We start from the raw sequence: 10,768 nt of genomic DNA on the forward strand, positions 1-10,768 counted from the left end.
CGCCATCATCCGACAGCCGAATTTCGTTGAGGTTTTGTTACGTAAACAACACATAGGCGATCTAACAAAAACAACAACCCTATATTATGAAACAAAACATGCCAATTAGTTACATAGTACACCACGCCGGTGTGCTGGAGAGCAAATGCACAACATTTACAATCTGACTACGGCATCATCAGGCGGACAGACAGATTTGTGGTAGAAATCCTCCTGATTCGTTCCTGAGATGGAGGGGTCGAGATGTGATGGCGTCACTTGTGAGCCCTCCACGTTCGAAGGAGGGAGGGAGGGGGATTAATCTCTAATATATAAAAGGCGAAGTTGTGATTATGTGTGTCTGTTCAAAATGTTTAGCGTACTTTTTTTGCCATGTGGGTACTTTCCAGAGTTCGATTCCCGCTCACGGCCACCACCGGTGACGATTATTTGAACCCGTTCTGGGCCTCCTTTAGGTCGACTCAGCCTTAAACGAGTAACTGGTGTGGTGTGTGAACATCGCCACTGGGGAGACAAAGGCGGCCGTGTGGTGAATCCAAGTTCCGGGCGAAGCCGGGTAGTAAAGCTAGTGAATGTATTGGTTCTTTCGGCAAAGTCACGTAGAAGGGAAATCTAACCTATATAATTCATTTTGTGTCTGTCCGTCCGTCCGTCCGTCTGCGTACGCTCCCTTGCGGGGGATGTAACTCTCGGACCGTGGGGTTCGGCGAGATTAAATTTTGCAGGTGGGCACGCCCCCGGCCCCGCGGTAAACTTAGGCATTTCCGATTTTTCGTCTCTAAACTTTAAATCGGACCGATTATCGATTTAGTGCGATTTCTATTTATTTATTTAACGCTTTATTTATTTACTTACTCTTGCCGGCCGGCGCGGACCACGGCGGTTGCCCCTGGCAACGGGTAGCAACGCGTTCGCTGCGGGGTGGACGCCATTTTGAATTACCATTAAAAATATGCGCACGCATTAACACGCGACTCTGAGGTAAATTCATCAAAGTTTCACGTCCTCTTCACTCCCCCCCCACCCCAATGTGTGCAATTACTATTATAGGGTCGGTAGATAATAAAATTATAGCGGGGGTTAACGGCCCCAGCACCCAGCCTCAGCCGGGTGGGCAATCTAGGCGAGGCCGGAGGCTCTGCACGGTACTAGGCCTCGACACGCAACTCTGTCAGGCGTCGACTTTGTGGTATAAACTCGATATACCCAGCGTTGCCCGGGGGAAAAATACATTTGAAATCTTCTGAAAACTTTAAAACATAACATCCCAATGAAAATACAACTGTGTAATTAAAACTCTAAACCCGACCGCGCCAAGAATCGATTCTCTGAATCGCGAAAAGGAATCGAAGGTTGTAGATTCATTTAGAATCGCCTTATTTCCGTTTAATATTAGTTGGTTATAGAGTTGATATAAACTGCTACGAATGGGAAATATCCGGCGTTGACCGGGACTAAAATATAATTAAAAACTCCTGAAAACTTTAAAACATAACATAAGAATGAAAATAAAACTCTGTAATTAAAAATGGAAACCTCCTATGCGCCAGGAATCGATTCTTTGAATCGCGCAAAGGAATCATCGAAGGTTGTAGATTCCTTTAGGATCGCCCTTAACATGTGGTGAGGGGGAGAGTGGTGGTGGTGTGGGAGAGTGGTGGTGGTGTGGGAGAGTGGTGGTGGTGTGGGAGAGTGGTGGTGGTGTGGGAGAGTGGTGGTGGTGTGGGAGAGTGGTGGTGCTGTGGGAGAGTGGTGGTGGTGTGGGAGAGTGGTGGTGGTGTGGGAGAGTGGTGGTGGTGTGGGAGAGTGGGGAGGGTGAGTGGCGGTTGTTAGTGGTGATTAGTGAGGGGTGAGTGGTGAGGGTTAGTGGTGAGCATGAGTGGTGAGGGTGGGTGTTGAGCGTGAGTGGTGAGGGTGAGTGGTGATTGTTGAGGGTGTGATTGGTGAGGATGAGTGGTGAGTAGTGAGGGTGAGTGGTGAGGGTGAGTGGTGAGGGTGAGTGGCGGTTGTGAGTGGTGATTAGTGAGGGGTGAGTGGTGAAGGTGAGCGTGAGTGGTTAGGGTGAGTGGTGAGGGTGAGCAGTGAGGGTGAGCAGTGAGGGTGAGTGGTGATTGGTGAGGGTGTGATTGGTGAGGATGAGTGGTGAGTGGTCAGGGTGAGTGGTGAGGGTGAGTGGTGAGGGTGAGTGTTGAGGGTGAGTGGTGAGTGGTTAGGGTGAGTAGTGAGGGTGAGTGGTGAGCGTGAGTGGTGAGTGTGACTGGTGAGGGAGAGTGGTGAGGGAGAGTGGTGAGGGTGAGTAGTGAGGGTGAGTGGTGATTGGTGAGGGTGTGATTGGTGAGGATGAGTGGTGAGTGGTCAGGGTGAGTGGTGAGCGGTGAGGGTGAGTGTTGAGGGTGAGTGGTGAGCGGTGAGGGTGAGTGTTGAGGGTGAGTGGTGAGTAGTGAGGGTGAGTGGTGAGCGTGACTGGTGAGTGGTGAGGGAGAGTGGTGAGGGAAAGTGGTGAGGGTGAGTGTTGAGGGTGAGTGGTGAGCGGTGAGGGTGAGTGTTGAGGGTGAGTGGTGAGTAGTGAGGGTGAGTGGTGAGCGTGACTGGTGAGTGGTGAGGGTGAGTGGTGAGGGAGAGTGGTGAGGGAAAGTGGTGAGGGTGAATGGTGAGGGTGAGTGGTGAGGGTGAATGGTGAGGGTGAGTGGTGAGGGTGAGTGGTGATTGGTGAGGGTGAGTGGTGAGGGTGAGTGGGGAGGGTGAGTGGCAGTTGTGAGTGGTGATTAGTGAGAGGTGAGTGGTGAGGGTGAGCATGAGTGGTGAGGGTGAGGTTGAGTGGTGAGCGGTGAGGGTGAGCAGTGAGGGTGAGTGGTGATTGGTGAGGGTGCGATTGGTGAGGATGAGTAGTGAGGGTGAGTGGTTGTTGTGAGGGTGAGTGGTGAGGGTGAGTGATGAGGGTGAGTGGTAAGAGTGAGTGGTGAGGGTGAGTGACGGTTGTGAGAGGTGAGTGGTGAGGGTGAGTGGTGAGGGTTAGTGGTGAGGGTGAGTGTTGAGCGTGAGTGGTGAGGGTGAGTGGTGATTGTTGAGGGTGTGATTGGTGAGGACGAGGGGTGAGTGGTCAGGGTGAGTGGTGAGGGTGAGTGGTGAGAGGTGAGGGTGAGTGTTGAGGGTGAGTGGTGAGTAGTGAGGGTGAGTGGTGAGCGTGACTGGTGAGTTGTGAGGGAGAGTGGTGAGGGAGAGTGGTGAGGGTGAATGGTGAGGGTGAGTGGTGAGTGGTGAGGGTGAGTGGCAAGTGGTGAGGGTGAGTGGTGATTGGTGAGGGTGTGATTGGTGAGGATTAGTGGTGAGTGGTGAGGGTGAGTAGTGAGGGTGAGTGCTGAGCGGTGAGGGTGAGTGGTTGTTGTGAGGGTGAGTGTGAGTGGTGAGAGTGAGTGGTGAGGGTGAGTTGTGAGGGTGAGTGGTGATTGTTGAGGGTGTGATTGGTGAGGATGAGTGGTGAGTATTGAGGGTGAGTGGTGACGGTGAGTGGTGAGGGTGAGTGTTGAGGGTGAGTGGTGAGTGGTGAGGGTGAGTGGCGGTTATGAGTGGTGATTAGTGAGGGGTGAGTGGTGAGGGTGAGCGTGAGTGGTGAGGGTGAGCAGTGCGGGTGAGTGGTGATTGGTGAGGGTGTGATTGGTGAGGATGAGTGGTGAGTGGTCAGGGTGAGTGGTGAGGGTGAGTGGTTGTTGTGAGGGTGAGTGGTGAGGATGAGTGGTGAGGGTGAGTGGCGGTTGTGAGTGGTGATGGGTGAGTGGTGAGCGGTGAGGGGTGAGTGGTGAGGGTGAGTGGTGAGGGTGAGTGGTGAGGGTGAGTGCTGAGTGGTGAGGGTGAGTGGTGAGAGAGTGGTTAGTTTTGAGGGTGAGTGGTGAGGTTGAGTGGTGAGGGTTAGTGGAGAGTGGTGAGTGGTGATTGGTCAGTGGTGATTGGTGAGGATGATTGGTGAGTAGTGAGGGTGAAGTTGAGTGGTGAGGGTGAGTGGTGTTTGTGACGGTGAGTGGTGGTTGTGACGGTGAGTGGTGAGGGTGAGTGGTGAGGCTGAATGGTGAGGGTGAATGGTGAGAGTGAGTGGTGAGTGGTGAGGGAGAGTGGTGAGTGAGAGTGGTGAGGGTTAGTGGTGAGGGTTAGTGGTGAGAGTGAGTGGTGAGGGTGAGTGGTGATTGTTGAGTGGTGAGGGTGAGTGGTGAGGGTGAGTGGTGAGGGAGATTGGTGAGGGAGGGTGGTGAGTTGTGAGGGTGAATGGTGAATAGTGAGTGGGAGTGGTGAGTGGTGAGGATGAGTGGTAAGGGTGAGTTGTGAGTGGTGAATGGTGAGGGTGAATGATGAGTACAGTCAATATGCACTGCTGTTATCATACCAGGTACCACCACCACAATATGTACTCCTCTCATCATAGCAGATACCACCACAGCAGTATGCACTGCTGTAATCATAGCAGGTTCCACCACAATATGCACTGCTGTCATCATAACAGGTACCAACACAGCAGTATGCACTGCTGTAGTGATAGCAGGTACGACCTCAGTCGGTATACACTGCTGTAGCGATAGTAGATACTGCTATCGAGTTGGTAGATACCGCTATAGTAAATACTAAAACAGTCAGTATATACCGCTACAGTCAGTCAATACTGCTACAGTCAGTATATACTACTATACAGTCAGTACATACTACCACGGTGAGTAGCTACTAGAGTCAGTAGATACTATTATAGAGTGAGTAGATTCTGCTATAGATTTTGTAGTTACTACTATAGTCAGTGGATACAACTATAGAGTCAGCAGATACTATACAGTTAGTCGTTACGAGTATATAGTTGGTAGATACTACTGTAGGCCCAGTAAATACTACTATGGTCAGTAGTTATTACAGTCACTAAATACTACTACACAGTCAGTAGCTACTACTGGCTCAGTTGATACTACTGTACAGTCAGTAGATACTACTACAGAGTCAATAGATACCACTTCCTCTGTTGTATGTAAGGTGTTGTTAGTATATATACCTACGAGGGGTAAAGATATTTTTTGAGGGGGGGGGAGACCGCAATTTTCGGAAACCTTTTGACATCAACTATTTACCTCACACTTTCTACAACTTTTTGGACTTGTGAAAGCCTCTTATATATTTGTTGGTGGAGAAATGTACAAACAGCCCACCGGGCTTTGACAATACCTTAGTATCTGTGTATATATATGTAAGGTTTTTAAGAAATATATTTTTCACCCGGGCAAAGCCGGGTACTTCTGCTAGTAATATATAAACGTAGAAGGGAAATAATATATATTTTACGTGACTTTACCGAAAGAACCAAGAATATGAATCACTGCAGTCACGATAGCTTTAAATAAAAATCTAGTGAATGTATATAACTTACAATGGGTATCCATTGCCGGTTTGGTTGTTCATATGGTAATCGACATGCATTACTTGTGAAACGTCGTTCTCAGATTGTAAATGTTGTGGCATGGCTCTCCAACACACCAGTGTTGCTGTAGTAACGAATTGGCATGTTCTGTTGACGTGACAAACCTTACTAATTGGCTGTGTCGGGTGGTGGCGGGTTCAACGACACATTCATATATTTACGCGATCTAACCCAAAATAAAAACCTAAGTTATGGATGATTATAAGTCGTGCAAGTGTGGTGCTACAGCGACGGGGCCGCTCTGCCGAGCCAGGGAGCCGCCCGGCTTCTTCCACCGCACTGCCCCCCATCACCCCCCCCACATAAGCACACACCCGCACGCATTTCCCCCCCCCCATAGAGCTGGAAGGGAAGGTCACCTGATCGACCGGTTTTTATCCGAGAAACCCTTATCGGGGTTAACTCTCACGGTTTCCGGCGATCAGGGAATTGGACGACCTCCCCCCATGCTACGTTGCGCCGCGGCGCTGCGACCAGCCTTAATATGGTGTGGTCGCGGCATGGGGCATTCGGCCACCGCGGTTGAGGCGCATTTTCCCCCCACACACACCCCCACGGGTCGACGAGACAGGCGGAGGGAGGGGACAGCATGAATAGCGGGACCGCAGGGGCTCTTGCGCATAGTCATGGAGGGTTGGGATCATTACGCTTGAGCGCGCAGGCCACATTGTTAGGAAGGGTAAGGGATTAATTAGGATTTACGCCGCGCACGCCGCTCACTGATTAGCATATCAAAAGCGCCCGGAACCGCCGTGCGCGTGCTCGAGGTGCGCGAGCCCATTCAGCGCAGCATCCTTTTGAGGTAGGGAGGATAAATAGGGGGGGCGGAAAGGGGAAAGGGCGCTCTTCTCTCCAGGCCAGCGGACCAGCAGCAGCTCCAGCCAGCGACCCGGACGTCCGTGCGACGTATCGAGGTACGCTGTTAGCGCAGAGAGCAGCGAACCTCCGCGGGCGCCAAACAGTGAGTGGGAAGGTGAGGTAGGATAATAGCCGATAAATAGGGAATAGGTACCGGTTTAGTGGAATAGGCCAGCCTCGTCGACTCACTGATTCAACATTAGTTACCAGGTAATAAATCATTAATAGCGAAGCGTGGTCTCGCGTGATCTTGTCGTGCAGTGTGAGCGTGTGGGTGCGCGTGTGTACGCAGTGATTCTGTAGCGCTGCGGCTCGCCTCGGGGGAGCGCTGCGCAGAGCGGTGCGAGAGTGGGTGTCGCGTGTGTTCACTCCGTGTGTGATACAGGTGCGCGATCATAACGTGAGTGGAGTTGGAGTGCGCGGAGCGGCGTGTGTGTGGGAGTGCGCATACGTTCGTTACGTGTCGGATACGGATGCGCATTGGTAACGTGCCGCACAGGGCTATACTGCGAGCACGGCGTTTGATTGATGATGATGTGCGCACGTATGCTCGCAGCGTGGGAGCGCGGCGTGAGGCTGTAACAGTAGGGGCGTCGCGTTCGAATGCCGGCGAAACCGTAGCGGGTAATAGGGAGGTGGGGTAACGTAAACGAAATAGGGGATGGAGGCGGGAGGGACCTCGGGGGATAGCGACCCCCACAGAAGCCTCGGTGTTTAACTTGCTAAGGGGTGTTTGCGGACGGCAGACTGCATACCTACAACATGTGACCTTTCTTGCCAGTATCAAAGTGTAATAATAGGTTTTTATCCTTTCTGGCAATAAATAAAACAGGTGTTAAGACAGAAACATCTTAACACCTGTTTTATTGTTAAAAATGGTAAAACCTACACTGCATCCCTGCCAACGCATTAAGGGTTTCCAACGTGAGATGATGTCACAACCATTTAAAGTGCTTTCTCAATAACACCATGGTCTTAGAATGGAAGTGTGCAGTATATGTCTATTATGGAAGACGTTTCGGGTAACGGCCCCTATTCATTGCACTTTTTAGAGGCCAGAGACACGGATTGGGAGATCTGCCCCCAAGTAAGATGGCCGCGCGAGTGTCGATTACCGACCGCGTGCCTCTCCGCCCACGCACGTGCTCTGAATTCATTCATTCGTCGGCTCACGCCAACGTGCAGTTGAAGTGGCATTTTCTCCCATTGAAAAACGTATCAGTTTAACACGACTATCATTTTAAAAGTACCATTGTAATATTCTCATCGGCCATGATCATCCATCACATACAATATTGTCTTTAACCATCTTCTCACCTTTCTCAATTTATTAAGAAAAAAATATTAAACACTCATCTCCTGTATTGATTAATTGGCGTTGTTGGGTTTGGTTGTGTCAAAGATTCGTCGTCAAACCTCCATCCGATACAGATAATTAATAAAAAGTGCCACGTGAATAAACGTGGCAAAATTAAAAATGGTTCAGCACATCGCTGATTTGGAGAGCAATCTTAACATTTAAATGGATATGAAGTTTCACTGCAGAGTGCATTACTTCGTGCAGCGCCGTTTGTTGCTGGGACCGCTTGTGTTTTTGGTCCCGTGTTCAATAAGCAGTTGATTTGGCTGCTTGTCCGTCGCTCTTCTCGACTACGACACCGGCCATCATCCCCTCCCGCAACGTGTCCTGCCCAGGCCCAGCTGCTTTTCTTAAGTCAAATACCCCACTACTGTACTGTAAACGTCGAACGTTGGGGCGTCAACGGTTCTAAAACCGCATGCCAACGTTCGCCCAACGTTGCATATTTACTGGGATGATGTCTCTTACGTTTGGCTATTCTTTCTGAACCGCGTGCGACCGTCATGGTATAATTCACACCTCTCCCTGATTCTTTGTGCACGTTTCCAACCTGCGAGAATTGCGCCTATTTCATGACTCTCTGATCAACGTTGGCGTATCAAGGTTTTTGTTTCTATTCTTGCTTATGGGAATATGTTCAGGAGCTAAATAACAATGTCCAAGGACTGCTCGCCACGAAAGGGCTTCAGGAGAGTGAAAGTTCGCGTCTTTTTTGGGGGGTGGGCCCCTTCAAACACATTTAAATAGCAAGGTCCCCACGCTGCTCTGAGATGTTGGGAAAACGGATAAACCCGAGCATTCACTCCCCAATCAGCCCGGTATGTTTCAGAACACGCTGCTCAACGAAACGCATTTTGGAAATAGAAACTACAGCGGATAATTGCATGTTGATAACTTGTCTATTACAACCATCAAACAATTTCATATTCTTGGTTCTTTTGGTAAAGTCACGTAAATTTTAAAAACAAGAAAAAACCGCCACTTTTTTCAAAATTTCTTACTGTGGTTTTCACACCTGATGATGATTGCTTGTGTTGCAATCGAAACGTCGTGAGAATTTTATTTTTATTATTTCCCTTCTCTCTGTTTCAATGAACAAATTTGACCTAAGGTCTACACTCATTTACCAGCTTCATATTCCCTATTGCCGTCAATATACTGGAGGAAGGGCCTTTGCTATTGATGCCCCCAGGGTCTGGAATGCTATTGCCAATAATTTGCAACTTGAGTCACTACCTATGAGATCTTCACTCAAAACTGCTCTAGAGGAGCTGTACACCCCTAGCTGCCAGTGCTATTCAGTGGCCTAAAATAAAATGTTTCGCTCCGGATGATTGCTGCAAAGTATGACCTGTGTTTTGATTTAGTGTGCTGATCTTAAAGGTGCATTGAAAAATTATAATACTCCGACTGATGCTCCTGCTGTTGTGGAGTGACTCATGCAGCCAGCTATGGCTGCAGGGTTTTGGTAGTACATGTTGTTTGTCGTTTATTGTGAAAATTCTGTCAGTTCCTATGATCACTGTTTCATTGCTTTATTTTGGTGATTTCTAAAAGTTTACTGGTTTGGCCATGTTTGTTTGTTGTAGTACGGAGTAAGACTGATGGCCTTAATCTAAGTTGTCTTGTGGTTGTTGTTGTTGTTTTTTGACTTGCATCCCACTGGGATTTTTGCACACAGCGTTGGTGTACGGTGTTTTTTCTGCAACATTTTGCTGTCTTTTCTTGTATTTTCTGTTTGCACTTAGTCACATATTCACTTTAAGATGTTTTCTTGTTCAAGTTTTTATTTTTTGTTTGTTGCGGTTGCACCCGATTCAAGAGCCGAATGGCTCACAAGGCTATACCTAATAAATGAACTTGAACTTGACTTTACTGAAAGAACCAAGGATATGAATCCTTGCAGTCATGAAAGCTTTAAATCGAAACATCAAATAATTTGTTATTTTTCTTCTTGGTTCTTTCAGTAAAGTCACGAAAGCTTTAAATCGAAATTTAATTTGTTATTTTATTTTGAGTTGTATAGCTCTTTTTCAGAAACGACCTGGCCACAAGTGATAGCCCAGTGGCTTATCACGTGGACATTTATAGCAGGCAAAAACTCTAGACGCGTGTTTTTAATTGTGGAGGGAAAAACCGGAGGACCCGAAGAAAAATCCAGGAGACCACGGGGAGAAAATGCAAACTCCAAATATACAGGCGTTAGGATTTGAATCGAACCCACAACCTCCTGTACACCAGGCGAGGTGGTTAACGTCTCGCCAATGTTTCTTTGTGCGGCAGCGTCCAGGCCCTAATGTAGCCTCTTTCTCCTCCCTATCATCTTTCCTGACCCATTGCTCCCGTTTTTCCGTTCCCTTTCCATCATTCTTCTCTAATTCCCCATGCTTCCTACTGTTTCCCTTTTTTATTTTCCCATAATGTATATCCTTCACTCTAACTCCTCGTGGTGTGCCACGGGGGCCGTCCATAAATGACGTCACGCACCTAGGGGGGGGGTCAGACATTTGTGACGATGTGTGACGAGGGGGGGGGGGGTTTGAGAAATGTGACGTCACGTAAAAATGCGCAACTTTAAATATAGACAACAGGTTCTACTTAATTAAATAGATTTTTTGATAAATGTTTTCTCCCACAACATCAGAGTGCAGCGGCACATTAAAAACGCACTACAATGACAATAGTTTAAAGCGATTTGAAGCACTTTTTTTGGGGGGGGGGGGCAGAGTTTTGTGACGTCATATTTGAGGGGGGGGGGTCTGACTTTTTGTGACGCCGTGTGACGAGAGGGGGGGGGGGGTCAAAAATCGTCCAAAATCGCGTGACGTCATTTATGGACGGCCCCACGGGTAAAACGTTGCTTGCAAAATTTAAATCAAACACCAGACATTACTTTCATGCAAGCCGTCATGCTATACATATCAAAATGATAACGCACTTTGTTGGGCTATCATTTGTTGCCAGGTCGCTTCTGAAATTTAAGTTAATACCCCAGTGGGCTTGGCCTGGTAGGATGTGGATGTTTTAGTTTCATTTGCATGTGTTTGGGTGATTTGTTTATCGTTCTTGTACTACGCTTTGGTTATTTCGGTACAGTCACGTAG

This window comes from Lampetra fluviatilis, chromosome 39 (assembly GCF_964198595.1).
Source record: "Lampetra fluviatilis chromosome 39, kcLamFluv1.1, whole genome shotgun sequence".
Taxonomy (NCBI): Eukaryota; Metazoa; Chordata; class Hyperoartia; order Petromyzontiformes; family Petromyzontidae; genus Lampetra; species Lampetra fluviatilis.